Below are 17,500 nucleotides of genomic sequence, written 5' to 3'. Positions count from 1 at the left end.
TGTTGTGTTTTTCTTCCTGGTGGATAACCGGCCAATCACAGACGAGGTGACGTCACCTCCAGATGTTTCCAGCAGCTCCAGTGGAGTTTGATATGAGAAAATGTTTCAGGATGTAAAACCTCAGCGGTAAACGTCAGGTTTTGGTGTCAGTCCCTCAGAATCAAAGAGCGAGGGCTTCTTTCTAGAGCCGCCATCTTGCACCGAGAGACGTTCAACAATCATACAGGGAGAGATCCATCGTAGAAGAGGAGAGAGACCAGTTTCTCCACCCACAGGAGCAGGAGAGAGACCAGAATGCAGTGCAGCAGAGAGACCTACCAACCTACCGTGTTCCGTTTCTTGTTCTCTTTTTCTTTTCTTTACTGGGGACAGTTCAGCCATTAACCATGAAACGAAAGTTTCGTGCTCTCCAAATATATTAAAATTAATATTAGAAAAGGTTTCCATGGTGTTTTCTGATGGAGTAACGGAAAGCTAACGTTTTTTTTTTGCCACAGGGTGTCGCGAATGAGCTGACGTTGTTAAATTAAAATTAACCGTTAAATTTACCGGACTTCTTTCTGCGGATTGATATGATTGGACGTGGTTCTCCTGTCTATGATCAGAACTGCGTCCATAGCAACGGTCTGTTATTCAGAAATAACAGACTGCAGGATGTCGTAATTGACCAATCAGAATCGAGCATTCAACAAAGCCGTGTAATAAATTTATATAAACATATGTTCTCCTTTTAATTGAAAGGAACAGTTGCTCTCTGGGTCACCTGGACAGCAGTGAGCGTTACCTGTTCACTTCTTCCACCGTGTTTTACCCAGATAGACGAGATCTTTAGACGAGAAGGTTGCAAGTTCACATCTCCATTTTTTTTCCAATTATGTAGCATGAGAACTGATGATGTGAGTGTGTGAAAGTGGCCAAATGTGTCTCTGATCTTCAGTGTGTTTGGTTTATTTACACTTGGATTTCCATGCTTTAGCTCAGTCTGAACACAAACTGAACACCCAGGATGCATGTTGATGCTAGCTGCAAAGGGGGTCTGAGGTGTGTGTGTGTGTGTGTGTGTGTGTGTGTGATGTAGGTAGGAGAGACTGATCGATCGGTGTTGTGGTCCTGCTCGCCCCCCAACCTCCCTGCCAATAAACAAACACTCTGACGGATGTTACCAACCACTTGAATTAATGTGTGTGTGTGTGTGTGTGTGTGTGTCTGTGTGTCTGTGTGTGTGTGTGTGTAGCCATGTGCATGCAAGCATATGTGACTCTGCCATGTTTGCGATTATTTTTAAGGCATTCTCTGCTTCATTTAGAGAAAACTTGAGATTGAGAGCAGAGGTTTTCATTAACATGCGAGGGATCAATAGAGTACCTGGTCAAACAAGAAGAAAATTTTCCCGTTGTGTTTCAAGCACTTTATGAAACGATTCAAAAGTTAAATTCCAACAGAAGATTTTGGAATCCACCATTTGAAAGATGTTACTGTGATTGCCGGCATGAAAGTAAAATTCACTATTGAATATTGTTGAAGTTCCTGGCTATCTTGAGCCTGCTATTTCCAAAGTAGTGACATTTTTAAGCCAATAAAATAATGTAATAATTTGTGTTTTTTACTTTTTTTTCAGAATGGATACATTTTGGTATTTTGGGATGATACCTTCCATTAGAGACACTTATATACTGTATATATGGGATTTAATAAATTGAACGGTTATTTTTAACACAGCAGATCCAAAGCAGCTGAAAACCTCATATCTCTAAACTGTCAGGTTTTCAAGACATAAGAAAAACAGCTTTGTTTTTAGTTTGATGAAAATATATTTTTGACATTATCCAATGGGTTTCAAAATGGTTTCATCAGCCTGAAGATGGAAGATTTATCAACCAATAAACAACAAATGTAATCCTTCAGATGAAGTGAAAACATAAAAATCACCAAAATTAGAGTAACAAGGTTTTCGATGTGTAGTAATGGATGTGTATTGAAGTGTGTATTGTAATTATAGAGTGAACACATTGTACTGTGGGCTTTACAATGTAGCCACTAATGGAGGAGAGAGGTGCCTTCACTGTGTGTGTGTGTGTGTGTGTGTGTGTGTGTGTGTGAGATAGATCTATCCTGACTGCTCACAGAGCACCCGTGAGCTCAGAACGACAGGTCCACACACACACACACACACACACACACACACACACACAGCTACCTGGTGATCCATCTTGAAATGGTTATATAACATCTCTATCTGCCCCCCTCCCTATCCCTCTATCCACAGAGACCACACACACACACACACACACACACACACACACACACACACACTGAGCACATGCACACAGTAAACACTCTTTAACTGTTTCTCTCACACACACAGGAAAGGCAAACATAGCGAAACTCAATCCTTCTGTGTTCCTTTGACTCACAGACACACACACTCTCTCTGTAATATGCACACACACACACACACACACACACACACACACACACACACACACACACACACACACACAGACACACACAGAGCTCAGTGGAGGTCTTTACCTCTGGCTGCTCAGCCTTCTGTCTTCCTGGACAGACCCCAGAGACACAGCTAGACTGACAGACTGACGTCAGTGTGTGTGTGTGTGTGTGTGTGTGTGTGTCTGTGTGTGTGTGTGACACTGAAAGGGACAGTGTAACTGTGAAGGAGAGAGAGGCAGAAATTGTGTTTCTTTCTGCATGAAAAGGACATCGACTGAGCGTGTGTGTTTCTGTGTGTGTTCTGTAGGGTTTGGCCTATATAACGGTTTACTGATACATCAAGCTGATATTGGCCCTTTATTAAAAATCTGATATTAGCCCATCAGTGTCGTCCTCCTCTGATATGATGATATGAAAAGTTTGATTGATTACATATTTATTGTAGAATTGATCAATAACACACTGATTGTCTATGGGAAGCCCTTAAACTGAATTAATTCTAATGCAACATTTTGATAGGGTTCATGAATATGTTTTTTCTTCTTCTTCTTATTATTATTATCCTTAGTTTTAAACCCCATTTACACCTGGCATTACGTAAAATGTGTCTTGAGTGATTGCAGCACTTAAACACATCAAAATTCTGGTGTAAATGCACCCAAGAGGCAATTAAAATCCAATTGTTTAAATCAGTGATTCTCAACCTTTTTCATATCAAGGACCCTTCATTTAGTCCACATTCAGGCCACGGACCCCCATGTGATGAGATTTTGCTTGTCTGACCCAAATCTGAGAATATTTTTTATTGTCAGATATGATTTTGTCCAGAATTCCATGACTATCTGTGTTGTAGGTAGAGAGATAACAGAGAAACTATGATCAAAACAGTCATTCTTCTCCATTCTCTAACTGTGTTAACTTCTTGTAAATGAAATAATGCTGAAGTTTAAATTCATCAATTTGCTGTGGCCCCCGTGGAACCCCCTCAAGGACCCCTGGTGGTCCCCGGGCCCCACGTTGAGAACCGCTGGTTTAAGGGCGTTTTCACAACTATAGTTTGTTTGCTCTGGTCTGAATCAGTTGATGAGTTTGTAAACTTGGAGTGTTTTCCCCTTGGTTCGGTTTCTTTTCACACTGAGAAAAATCCAAGCTACCCCAAATTCCATCACTACAAACCACGTGAGAACGTTCACTCCGCTTATTGGTCAGATGTGTCTGGGGCGGGAGCAAGAAAGTAAACACAGGAAGAAGCTCCTGTGTTCTGGACTAGTGCACATTGCTATGCAACATGGAGCAACGGCAGAGTTGGCATTTGCTCATAACTGTTGTAATTATCTGGGCAATATACCAGGCAACACTGTACCAGCAGAATGCAGAATGCACTTTGAGGAAACGTCTTGAAAACGCTTTACCTGCTATACCTGCTGTACCTGCTGTACCTGCTGTACCTGCTGTACCTGCTGTACCTGCTATACCTGCTATACCTGCTGTACCTGCTATACCTGCTGTACCTGCTGTACCTGCTGTACCTGCTATACCTGCTGTACCTGCTGTACCTGCTGTACCTGCTATACCTGCTATACCTGGCTATACCTGCTGTACCTGCTATACCTGCTGTACCTGCTGTACCTGCTGTACCTGCTGTACCTGCTATACCTGCTATACCTGCTGTACCTGCTGTACCTGCTATACCTGCTGTACCTGCTGTACCTGCTGTACCTGCTGTACCTGCTGTACCTGCTGTACCTGCTGTACCTGCTGTACCTGCTATACCTGCTATACCTGGCTATACCTGCTGTACCTGCTGTACCTGCTGTACCTGCTGTACCTGCTGTACCTGCTGTACCTGCTATACCTGCTGTACCTGCTGTACCTGCTGTACCTGCTGTACCTGCTGTACCTGCTATACCTGCTGTACCTGCTGTACCTGCTGTACCTGCTATACCTGCTATACCTGGCTATACCTGCTATACCTGCTATACCTGCTATACCTGGCTATACCTGCTATACCTGCTATACCTGCTGTACCTGCTGTACCTGCTGTACCTGCTGTACCTGCTGTACCTGCTATACCTGCTATACCTGGCTATACCTGGCTATACCTGCTTTACCTGCTGTACCTGCTGTACCTGCTGTACCTGCTATACCTGCTATACCTGCTGTACCTGGCTATACCTGCTATACCTGCTATACCTGGCTATACCTGCTATACCTGCTGTACCTGCTGTACCTGCTGTACCTGCTGTACCTGCTGTACCTGCTATACCTGCTATACCTGGCTATACCTGGCTATACCTGCTTTACCTGCTGTACCTGCTGTACCTGCTGTACCTGCTGTACCTGGCTATACCTGCTGTACCTGCTGTACCTGCTATACCTGCTATACCTGCTATACCTGGCTATACCTGGCTATACCTGCTGTACCTGCTATACCTGCTGTACCTGCTGTACCTGCTGTACCTGCTATACCTGCTGTACCTGGCTATACCTGCTGTACCTGCTGTACCTGCTATACCTGCTATACCTGCTATACCTGGCTATACCTGCTATACCTGCTGTACCTGCTGTACCTGCTGTACCTGCTGTACCTGCTGTACCTGCTATACCTGCTATACCTGGCTATACCTGGCTATACCTGCTTTACCTGCTATACCTGGCTATACCTGCTATACCTGGCTATACCTGCTGTACCTGCTATACCTGGCTATACCTGGCTATACCTGCTGTACCTGCTATACCTGGCTATACCTGGCTATACCTGCTGTACCTGCTATACCTGGCTATACCTGCTATACCTGGCTATACCTGGCTATACCCGCTATACTTGCTATACCTGGCTACAGGAGCCGTTTAGCTCAAACTTGCGGAGTAAATTGAGTACACCTGGTAGTTGGGTCGGATCGAGGTCGGATCACGTTCCCACCACAAACGAATCGCTCCAGAGTTCGTTCGGGACCGGACCGAGACCACCTCCTCTAAAGGGTCTCGGTGCGGTTGTTTTGGTCACCTCAGGAGGTTTGAGATGCATTGTGGCTGCAAGCTGGCCGAGTGGTTTCTCCAATGTTTCTCCAAGCCACATACATAATCTTTATACTCCTCCCAAAATGTTAAAAACTCACTCAGCCCCTTAGAAATGTAAATCCAGCTGACCCAAGGTGTAAAGACTCTGTGCTGTTAGGTGCTGAAGGAACATTACTGATGTCAGTTTGCTTCGTAGATTCCTGACTTCGTCCAGTCTACTCAGCTTCACTCCTATTGACAGATGAGACTTGATCACCAGTATGGAGAAAAAGCTGGTGGCTTCTTTGACATTTACCAAGGGAGTGGAAGACATTTTATTTTATATTTAGTTTTTTCAAAAAGTATACAAAACACACAGCCACACAATGACCATACAAAAACGTTCACAGTACATTACAGACATCTCAAAAATAAATTAACAGACAAATGAGAGATAGCTTAGCCTTAACCACAGTAGAATGTTCTTTTACAACACTAGTGTGGTGAGAATAGAGAGACCATGCAGATGATCATTCGATCATGTGAGATGGGAGATTCTCCATCTAGTTGATAAAAGGTTGCCATATTTTATAGAAAAGATGTATCTTATTCCTTAGTGAGTAGGTTAATCTTTTCCAGAGGTTTGCAGCTGTTCACTTCTGAGAGCCACAATCCAACTGGCAATGGGAGATCTGAGTTCCATTTCATTGCAATACATTTTTTGGCAATGGCCAGTAGGATTTCTGTAAGCTTGATGGAATAACTATGTGTAAGATTAGAATTTGAGAGGTTGCCCAAAAGGCAGTGGAGGACATTTTAAAGATATTATGAAGTATTGCTTTTTTTTTTTGGTTTTTTAAGTAGTCGTGGCCGAGTGGTTAAGGCGATGGACTAGAAATCCATTGGGGTTTCCCCGCGCAGGTTCAAATCCTGCCGACTACGGGTGTTTTACAAATGCAACATGTCACTTCTTCACGTTGACATGTTTCCCAACATAGCGGCATTTAAAATCGACCTGTTGTCGCTCCCCAAGAACAGTTATATTCTGAATCCCATGTGACTTTACATGGATTTGTTCTGTTTTTCTTATAACTTACAGTGACCACAGCTTTTTGTAAAGCAGTTGCCCCTCATTTCATGCCCGATGGATGCAGGTACTTCCAATGCTGTCGGCATGTTTGAGTAAGTTGTAGTAAAGCATTTGAAGCTTGTGTAAAGTACTGCACAATTTTTGATACATTTGTGAGCGTTGTCAGATGTTCAGGGCGTTGGTGGTATAGTGGTGAGCATGGCTGCTTCCGGAGCAGCTGACTTGGGTTTCATTTGTAGCCAATACATGTAAATGCACAGACTTCATGGCCTTTTCTCTGCACTTTTCCCCCCTTGTTCCCCCTTGACCTTAATACCTGGAATACTCACACCACAAAGTCCACTTAAAGTCCAAACCAGAGTTCGCTAGGTTGTTACATTGTATTGTATTGTCCGGTTCGTTTCACACCGACTAAATATCAAGCGGACCTATTGGACAGATATCTGTGTGTTGAATTCAAGCCCCCAGAGACAGGGGCTTGAGTTGCACTAGCTGCGGCCGCACCGATCCGTCGGAAAACGGACAGAATTACTGACGGATAGACGGCAGAAATACGGCAGCCTAGCTTCGCTCATAATGGTGCTACTTCATAGAAACAAGTTAAATTCACTTGAACACATTGTTTTATCACTCACATTGGGCTGAAAATAGGAAGGAATGTCTAGTTTCTCCTTTCTCTACATTGTCACAACACAACCTGTCAGCTCCGTGGCTCAGGTTAAACTGTCTGTCTGTCATTTGGTTGTGCGTTTGTTTAAAGTCGCCCGGCTGAGCAGAGTTTTCTGTTTTTAAAGAGTAACCAAACCCCACCAAAATCTGTGGTGAAGCCTGACGCCTAATGGTCAAAAGTAGGGTACTGCACTGGCCATCTGCTATTGGCTGGTGTTTGTGCAACAGTTGGTGACATCACCTGGCACAAAGACCAGCCAATAGCAGATGAGCAGTACAGTACCCTACTTTTGACCATTAGGTGTCAGGCTTCACCACAGATTTGGGTTTGGGGTTCAGTTACTCTTTAAAACTCTTTTAAACTTTGGTCATAAAATGAACCAAGCCAGTACTTCAAGCTCCTAAAACAGGTAAAACCACCGGTACTCCTACTGTATTTATTTTTTTTATCATCATTTCCTTTCTTTGGTTTGGACTTTATCAAAGTTGCTTTCGCACCAAAATGATCCGCACCACGGTCCGAATGGAAGAGGACCAAGACCGGCGATTTTTGGCGAACCTTTTGCAAGATTTTGGTCCGCACCCGAGTCTGCATGGCGCGTTCACACCTGTCAAAATGTTCCAAACTTAGCAAAAAGCTCCTAAAGTTCAGACCAAACGATGCTGGTGTGAAAGCCACCTTAGAATGATGGGGAGAATGGGGTTCAACGAGGAAAAGATAGTGGCTTCTTTGACATTTACCTAGAGAGTGGAAGAGATATTAAAGAGTATTGCTGGATTGAGGTTATATGGATCAAAGTCAGTGCAGTTATCTGTAAAAGTCCATTTGTTTTGGGCAAATACTGTATATAGCAGTGTATTAAGTAATAGTGTCTGTGAGAAATGTGAATCCACATGATCCAAGGTGTAAAGACTCTGTGCTGTTAGGTACTGAAGGAACATTACTGATGTCAGTTTGCTTCGTAGATTCCTGACTTCACTCTATTCAGCTTCACTCCTATTGACAGGTGAGACTTTGTCAGTAGTGTGGAGAAAAAGCTGGTGTCTTCTTTGACATTTACCTAGGGAGTGGAAGAGATTTTAAAGGTATTAGTCCATTTGTTTTGGGCAAATATCACATTGCGTTTTAAGTAGTCGTGGCCGAGTGGTTAAGGCGATGGACTAGAAATCCATTGGGGTTTCCCCGCGCAGGTTCAAATCCTGCCGACTACGAATCACTCACGCTCTTCACTTCCCACATGGTCAAAATGTGACATTGTTAAGTTGCTGTTTTTCCGAACATGAAGCCTTTGAAAACTGATCTGTTGCTACTCCCTAACAACAATTATATTCTGACTCCTGACTCGATTTGTTGTGGGATTCTTACATTTGTGAAAGTTGTGGTAGCATCTTCAAGCCATTGGTACTATAGTGCAGTGGTTCCCAACCCAGTCCTCAAGGACCCCCTGTCCTGCAAGTTTTTATTCCATCTTTACTCTTGCACACCTGATCCCAATGGGGCCTACACACTTTCATGCTGCTCTGTTCAGGTAGATCTGTCTCTACCAATCAGCATTAAGACCTTAACTGGATCAGGTGCGCAAGAGTAGAGCTGGAACCAATACTTGCAGGAAAAGGGGTCCTTGAGGACTGGGTTGGGAAACACTGCTATAGTGGTCAGCATGGCTGCTTCCCAAGAGTTCATTTGTTTTGGGCAAATAAAATGTGTATAAAGTAGTCGTGGCCGAGTGGTTAAGGCGATGGACTAGAAATCCATTGGGGTTTCCCCGCGCAGGTTCAAATCCTGCCGACTACGATGCTGAACAATCTTCTCATCCAACATGTGCAAAATGGGACAAAATGTTAAGCTGACATCTTTGCAGTCACAAAGGTGTTGAAAACAGAAATCACATCGCTGTGTGACTGTCCAATGGCTGATTTAAAGCAGCTGCAGCATTGATGCTTTCTCTGGTTGAGGAAAATCAATGCATTACTGTTATGAACGTGTGGAGAAACTCTGCACATTCTGTATTTTATTACTATAATGACGAACAACATTGGCTTGTTTGAGTAAGTTGTAGCAAAGCATTTAAAGCTTGAGTTGTGGTAGCATCTTCAATCTTTGAAGTAGTCGTGACCGAGTGGTTAAGGCGATGGACTAGAAATCCTTTGGGCTTTCCCCGTGCAGGTTCAAATCCTGCCAACTGCGGGTGTTTCACAAGCGCAACATGTAAAATCTTCACGTTGACATGTTTCCCAACATAGAGGCATTTAAAATCGACCTGTTGTCGCTCCCCAGGAATAGTTATATTCTGAATCCAATGTGACTTTACATGGATTTGTTCTGTGTTTCTTACAACTTATCATGGCTACAACTCTTTGTAAAGCAGTTTGTAAAACTCATTTCATGCCCAATCAATTCAGGTATTTCCAATGCTACCAACATCAAGTTTATTCAACTTACGTGTCTGAGCAGCCAGCTGATGCTGTTTCCTCTGTGAGGGTGTTGGTGGTGTAGTGGTGAGACCAACCTCATCATACTATAAAGCAAGGAGTCTCTGTCTGTCTGTGTGTCCTTCACATATCTCGAGAACCGTTCGTCCGATCTACTTCACACTTGGCGGGTGTATTGCTGGGGACCCAAGGCCGTGACACGACAGGTTCAAATCCTGCCGACTACTGATGCTGAACAATCTTTCATTTCATTTCATTTATTAGTTTATTTGACAGGGACAGTGCACATTAAAAAAATATGCCAGAATTAGCCAAGAAGGCTAGTTTTCATCCGTAGTCCCTGGGCAGGTAGTATAAAGAACAAGCACTGGACATTAGACATTAGATTGACATACATTAGTTAATAGAATGAAGGAGTTACATAAACTGTATAACAGTAGACAAGCAATAGATAAAATAAGATCAGTTCAACTAAAATAGTTAGCGTAAATACATCAACAATCATCAGTAGTTAGTAAGAGCATTATCAGCAGTTTGTGGAAGTGTCAGTGTCAATAAATATATAAACACACAAGTCAAGTAAATAGAGATCTGAACATCAACACAAAATCAATATACAGTTAAAAAAATAAGTCAGACGGTAAAATCAGTCCAATCTTCTCATCCAACGTGCAAAATGGGACATTGTTAAGCTGGCATCCTATATGCCTTTTTTTTTTAAGTAAAGTATTGCTGGATTGTAGTTATGTGGATCAAATTCAGCACAATTATCTGCAAAAGTCAATTTGTTTTGGGCAAATACAGAGAGGTTTGTTAAGTAGTCGTGGCTCAGTGGTTAAGGCGATCGACTGAAAATCCACTGGGGTTTCCCCGTGCAGGTTCAAATCCTGCTGACTACGGATAGGCATTCTGTCTCTCCCTGTGTGTGACTGATTATGATTATTGAACTGACTCTTTCCCATAATAAAGGTGTTGAAAACTGACATGTTGCTGCTCCCCAAGAGCAGCTGTATTGTGAATCCATTGTAACTTTACATGTAGCCTACTCTTTTTTTCCAGCATTCTTACAAGCTATTGTGTCCGTAGCTGTTTGTGAAGCAGTTGCCTCTGATGTCATGCCCAATCATTTCAGGTATTTCCAATGCTACTGAAGTCAGTTTTACTCTGCTTCTTATTCCTCCTTCTCACATAATGTTCTGCAGTGACAGTGCTAGAAACCACACACCTGTTTGACTGTCCAGTGGCTGATATGAAGCAGCGATAGTTTCTCTGGTTGCAGAAAATGAACACCATACTGTTGGCCAGTCCCTCGTGTTGCTTGTGATGTGAACGAATAGAGACGCTCTGCACATCTTTTATTTTAACTCTATGCAGGGGAACAACACATTGGTTTGTTTGAGTAAAGGTGTTAAAAAAGAAAGAATATAAAAGAATATAAAAGCTGTGTACTGCTAAATCTATGGTACCTTTGTGAGCATTGAGGTGGTCGCACCAAGGCGTTGGTGGTATTCTCAGTATTCCTGTGATGTCACATGCATTTCCTACCAATATAGCACTTTACCATACACACAGCTCATTGGCTATGGCTGCCATTTGATCATAATCACCGGTTAATTTATTACAATCACCTGTTATCTTAATACCAAGATGGCCGTGTGGCGATGGAACAGAATACTATGATTAGCGATGAACACAGCTGCTTCTCGAGCATCTGACCCAGGTTTGATTCCCAGCCAACAAATAGAAATACATAATTCCGGACCTTCCCTTACATTTCACACACTGCCCTTCAAGGAATATAGAAAAAAATGAAAATTTAGTCATTATCTACTCACCCCCATGCCAGTAGAAAATAAAGGTAAAGTTTGTTAGTCCATACAACAGTCCCGGAGAACCCCAGAAGAAGTATATTGCAGCTTTCTCCAAAACAAATGAAGTTGACAGAGACCTGTCTTCAGACTTCAAAAAATAACGGAAAATAACCATAAAATCTCTCCATGCAGCTCTCACAGCATAATCCAAGTCTCTTGAAGCCAGCAGATCCCAAAGTGCCAAAGACTGACATTTACACCATTATTTAGCTGAAATCGCCACTGTAGCTGTTATTTCAAAATACGTCACATTTGCGCACCCCGGCCTCGATAGGTAAGACTAGCTCGAATTAGCAGAAACAACACTATCGGTTTGGCCGTTTAGCCTTCAAAATAAAAGCATGAGATTTGAAAATATATAGAAATACTGTTTTTAACCCATTACTTTGTATTTAATTGTCAAATTCAATAAGTGAGCACCCATATTAATGTTTGATGTCATAATAATAATAATGAAAAATGCCATAAAATGTGCCATTTTTACCTATAAATGCTGCATGTATTACACTGTGCAGAATAGAGACTAAAGTGGACATCAATAAAATGGGGGCTCACTTATTGAATCTGACGATTAAATACAAAGTAATTGATTTAATTTAAACTATCAAACTTTACCAGATTTCCTACTGGCAGGGGGTTGTTAGTGATGGGAATTACGGCTCTTTGAAGGGAGCCGGATCTTATGGCTCCGTCATCGTTCTTTTTTCTTTTTTTTTACTAGGTTTAAATGCGAAATAATCACTAGGATAATGACAGGGTAAGATTTGGATCAGATTCAAACTGAGACATCCCACCAATATAATTTCATTTCGCATGTGTGGACTAAATTAGGCACTAAATTAGGGTGTGTGTATAAAATTGGGTGACAGTGGATAACTGACTTGTACCTGATGTGGTTTGGTTTCAGCAGAAGCATTGGGGCCGTCGTTATCTTGGTCATCATTATCGTTGGAACGTTGTCGTCTCTCCTCGGCCACTCGCACCGTTGGCTGTTGTGTTTTTAAGTGGCGGTGAAGAATTGTTTGTTGACCCTGCTTTAAATGATATTTTTGATTTGCCAAATATTGCACTCCGCTTTATCGTTGCTTTTATTGCTGAAGTGCATCCAAATGCTGCTGCGTTTTCGAGTTTGGCTCATTTTTTTTTTTCCCAAACACGCCAGTCACACCTCTTGTGACTTCAACTGTGGTTCTCCCTGTTCACGTAAAAGGGGAGTGGATTTTTACCTTTGCGAGGCAGCTGGATTCGCGAGATCAAGATCACGCGAGACCATCTGGCGCGTCAGGTTAAGTGGATTTAGGACAGGCGGTGAAATTTGGGCACAACAATAAAAAGAACGGCTCTCACCAAGTACGACTCGGTTCCCTTCGTTCGTACCAAAGAGCCGTTGAAAAGAATCGGATCGTTCACAAACGTAACATCACTAGTGGATAATGACTGAATTTTCAAGGAGACAGAGGTCTACTGTCTTTGACCTATGAGTCAGAAATCGGAGAGTCGAGAATATGCCGCTTTTCTTTCCAACCAAAGACTACACCTTTTGACTTTTTTTGATGCGTGCATGATTCAGTAATGATTTTGTCCGAAACTGCTAAAGTGATAGAGACATACAGAAAATACACACAGGCGATGAGAGAATGTGTGTGTGTGTGTGTGTGTGTGTGTGTAAAAAGGCAGACAAAGAATGATTGTAAAGAAAGAGGAAGACAGTGAAGTAGAGAGATGTAGAGGTAGACAAACTGAGAGACAGTGGCAGATGGATAAGGAATGAGTGTGTGTGGGTGTGTTTGTGTGTGAGAAAGAGACACCCAGACAGAACGGGAGTGAGTGTGAGAGAGAGAGAGAGAGAGAGAGAGAGGTAGAGCACTGCTGACCTGCTCTGCTCGGCTCTGCTCTACTTATAAAAGTTTCAATGTTAATACCCAGCGAGCCGGGATTATGATGGAATAACACACATTCCATTGCATAATCCCAGTGGACTACATGACCGTGTGTGTGTGTGTGTGTGTGTGTGTGTGTGTGTGTGTGTGTGTGTGTGTGTGTGTGTTGGTGCACAAATTGAGAGTTGGAGTGATTTCAGAAACGACCCATTTGAACATTGATGAGACCCCTTGCTGTCATTTCCCATCTCTCTCTGCATCTGTCTCACTTTCTCTTCTCTCTCTCTCTTTCACTTTCTCTCTCTCTCTATGTCTCTCTCTCATTCCGTCCTTTTTTCCCCTCTTACCTCCAAATTAGACTCACTTTGTTGGCAAAGTACAAGAAGTGTTCAGGAAATTTGTCTCGGTGACAGTGGCCACGTTTACGCATAAATTACACAAAAACGTGATTATAATGTGATTAAGACAATAATGCGAGTACGGCAGAGTCTGTGTAAACACCATACTCTGATTATACTAATGCGATTACGCTCTCAGTGGAAGTAAGCAGAAGCACAGTGACATATGTGGAGTTTATTCACATTAAGTGCGAGTCAAGTTGCACATGTGACCTGCTCATCCTGTCATGTGGAGGTGGAGGGGAAGCTGGGCCAAGATGGCGGCGGCAGGTTTGGATGAGACTGAGTTTTTCTCACATTGTATTGCGAAACATGGAAATAATGCAGTTTTTTTAGACGGGAGAAAGCGTTTGAGAACAAGAGAAAGAATGTAGTTTAGTTAAAAGCTTTTATTGAATGAGTTAAACTGAACGAATGTGAAGAATGAATACAGGACTCTGATTGGCCGACAGCTGCACCTCCTCTAATTCAAATGTGGTAAACCTGCTGATTGGAGGCTTTCCGGTTCAAATGCCAATCGGGAGCGAGTCCACCTGTGATGCGTTTCCTGGAGTTACTCAGGAACTGCTTGGAAAAAAGGACCGATATTTGAAAATACAATAACTTTAAATTGAAAAAAAAATCTAATTTTAATAATGGCATCTTTGATGATGGATGTCTATAAAAATAACGGGCCTTTAAGGAAGGTGGACACCTGAACAAACTCATGTCTGTTTCAAAGTGTTTCAGTAGTGCAGAATCATGGCTGCAACTGTTTTGGTCAAATTTAATAGTGGATTTTGGGAACATATCGAAGTAAGGAGTCGCTAAATGAGCCAGTCTGTTAAAATAGAAGCTGTTTGGAGGATTATATACATGCCGAATTTACCAGAACACCCTACCGATTAGTAATAAAGTCTCTAATAATATTTTCCGATGTGTGTTTTTTGCCGATAAGCGAGGCAAAAACAAACTGCCAGATTTTTGAAGGGACCTTGGTGCGGCAGGAGCGCCTTCAGCCTCGGCCCGCTCCTGTGCTTCTGAATGCAGTCAAATCTCCTCAGGCTGTTCACTGTGCTTCACTCTCTACCGTTCAGGAACCTCTGCTGATATTTACTAGTCATGTTATGCTTCAGTAAAGCAGAGAGATTTACACACATTTAACCTGTAATGCTGCCACTGGTGCAGAGAAACACAGTACTGACAACTCACAGAAAATGTATCACTTTAAATATACACAGTGTGAAGTGTCTTTCTGTTTTCATTTTCTGTTTCCTCTGTACTCCTCCCCATATATCACTGTCTTTCTTCCTTTTCTTCTCTCCCTCCCTCCCTCCCTCTCTCTCTCTCTCTCTCTCCCTCTCCCTCTCTCTCTCGGTGGTCTTGTCAGCTCACATCAGTGTCAGCCGATCATGATGTCACCGTCACCGCTGCGACTTCCAGTTGCCTTGGCAACGTCCCTGTTTGGCAGGACAGGCAGAGAGACAGACAGAGAGACAGACAGACAGACAGATAGACAGATAGACAGGACTTTTCTGCCCTAACCTGACCAGGCTGTCTGTGTTCAGGTTGGACTGTGCTGAATTATATCTCTTACTACATTATTTATTTAAAGCAGGCAGACAGGATCTGATGTAACTTTCCCTCACGCTCTATAGGCTGAGCGAATACACAGAGAGTTATGACAGACAGTGAGACAGATGGAGTAAAACAGCAGAGAGACTCACACAGAGAGGCAGGCAGGCAGGCACGTAAAGACAGATGATGACAACAACAAAAGTGGAAAGAAAAACTCAGACTCGGGCAGATGGAGGGAGGGAAAAGAAAAAAAAAAAAAAAAAAAGGCAGAGAGGCAGGAAGACAGGCCGGGACACGAGGAAGGCGGCGAGAGAGAGAGAGAGAGAGAGAGAGAGAGAGAGAGAGAGAGGCAGAGGCAGGGTAGTGGGAGTGAAAGGTCAGTGCACCTGTGATAAGGCATGCTGGGACGGCAGCCGACTCGCCGACACGCTCCGCACTCCGCAGAGCAGCAAGGACAGACGCAGCGCAGCGGAAACCGGCTTTTATAAAGCATCAGCAGGTCGGACTGACAGCAGTGCACACACACACACACACACACACACACACACACACACACACACACACACACACACACACACTCAGTTTGGTCCAAAAGAGGCTCGATATTAGCACATTTGAGTGTCCCATATCCCTTACCAAGAATGTCATTTTCACTTGGGAAATATGAAATTGCACACGTTCACATGTGAAAACCAACATATAAATACTTTGCTGTAATGATAGACCATCTGTTATCTTGGAAAAAACCACATTGAAACTGTCTGCAAAAGGACAAAACAAAGAATTTGGTTCCTCTGCCGCCTTAGGTCTTTTGGGGTAGAGTAGTAGACAAATTCTTCTTCTGTTTTTTACTTCTGTGATTCTACAGTATTGTAATAATACATGGTACAAGTGTTTGTCCACTACTTTAAAGTCAAAACTGCTCCACCAAATAAAAATCTGCTCAAAGATTGTAGCCCAACCACTTGAGAAACTCTATGAATCAGCCGACCATAATAACATATTAAGGCTGGCCAACAACATCGTCTCTGACCCCGACCACATCCTGAAGAGTGAAGACAAATTGTTAAAAATCAAATCGGAGATATAGGGTTCCACGATTTAACAGGGTTAGACTGAAGCACTCTTTTGTACACCAGTCAATCCTAAAATTAAATATGGAGCTTAATCCCAGATCAAATGTACGTTGAAAGGCCTTGAATATTGACTTCTGTGATTGTTAATGATATGTTGAATGTATCTACAGTATTTTTGTGTCCTGTCTTAATTTTTGTCTTTTCTGTTCTCCGTCTCAAACAAACGGAGGTCTGGAGGACTTTGAAGATGCTGGATAAGGACGCCGTGTGGATCCAGAGTTTGAAAATACGTGACCTTGCTTTGTTTTTCTGTCTGTCTGTAGAAACAATTTTCTTTAACGATAAAAAAAACGGATGAACTTTGACTTGAGACTTGCTTCTGTTTTGTCAGAAGTTTGCTCTCGACATCAGATTGAGTCGATGAAGCCCCAGAACAAAACAGGCTTGTTTCCCCGTGTCCAAAATCCCAGTGACTCAGGTCCTGAGGTCACTTTCTGGCCCCACTCTGTTCTAATTGTCTTATTGTTAAAGTTTACAGACACTGATATTTCTTGTACCTTCTGCAAACATAATATAGAAACAATTTCTCGCCTATTTTTTGATTGTGAAATATCCCAAAAATTTTGGACAGATCTAGAAGTCTCACTGTTTTGAAGCTGCTAACTCTGTCTACTCTTTTAATCTTAGGGATATTATCTGTTACTATGATAATCCAGATGATGGCGCTCTTGAATATCTGATTAATTTCATTATCCTATATGCAAAGTTTTTTATTCACAAACAAAAGTTTTCTAAATCACTACCTAAGATCTCACCTTTTCTCCTAGAACTGAATTCTCTACTTAAATCACTCAGTTTATTAAACAACAAAAAAGTAATAAGCTATTGAAACATTATGGAACTTTTTTCCCTGAAACCTCTAAATATGTTTATATTTGTGTATATGTGTTCTCCTGTTTTTATTTTTATGCAATTGTCTTTTAAATTTTCCCTCTATGTTCCTCATATACATTTGTGTCCTTAAATTTGATCTATATGTGCTATTATTATTCTTTTTATTTTATTCATTTGTAAT

The 17,500-nt window shown here is 42.2% G+C and overlaps 4 non-coding genes across 4 annotated transcripts; all 4 read left to right on the top strand.

The window, feature by feature from the left end:
* The first annotated feature begins 6,311 nt into the window (after positions 1–6,311).
* trnas-aga (transfer RNA serine (anticodon AGA)) lies at positions 6,312–6,393 on the top strand. Its single transcript has one exon. It is a non-coding gene; the product is annotated as a tRNA-Ser (tRNA).
* Positions 6,394–8,340: 1,947 nt separating this feature from the next.
* trnas-aga (transfer RNA serine (anticodon AGA)) lies at positions 8,341–8,422 on the top strand. Its single transcript has one exon. It is a non-coding gene; the product is annotated as a tRNA-Ser (tRNA).
* Positions 8,423–8,923: 501 nt separating this feature from the next.
* trnas-aga (transfer RNA serine (anticodon AGA)) lies at positions 8,924–9,005 on the top strand. Its single transcript has one exon. It is a non-coding gene; the product is annotated as a tRNA-Ser (tRNA).
* A 1,455-nt stretch (positions 9,006–10,460) lies between these two features.
* trnaf-gaa (transfer RNA phenylalanine (anticodon GAA)) lies at positions 10,461–10,542 on the top strand. Its single transcript has one exon. It is a non-coding gene; the product is annotated as a tRNA-Phe (tRNA).
* Positions 10,543–17,500: the final 6,958 nt, after the last annotated feature.

The sequence above is a fragment of the Centroberyx affinis genome, unplaced genomic scaffold (assembly GCF_046629955.1).
Source record: "Centroberyx affinis isolate AG114_WGS23_722 - 3 ecotype Tasmania unplaced genomic scaffold, CSIRO-AGI_Caff_v1 ptg004073l_1, whole genome shotgun sequence".
Lineage (NCBI taxonomy): Eukaryota > Metazoa > Chordata > Actinopteri > Beryciformes > Berycidae > Centroberyx > Centroberyx affinis.
The sequence above is the reverse complement of the archived record's forward strand: the minus strand, read 5'-3'. Positions and strand labels throughout refer to the sequence as shown.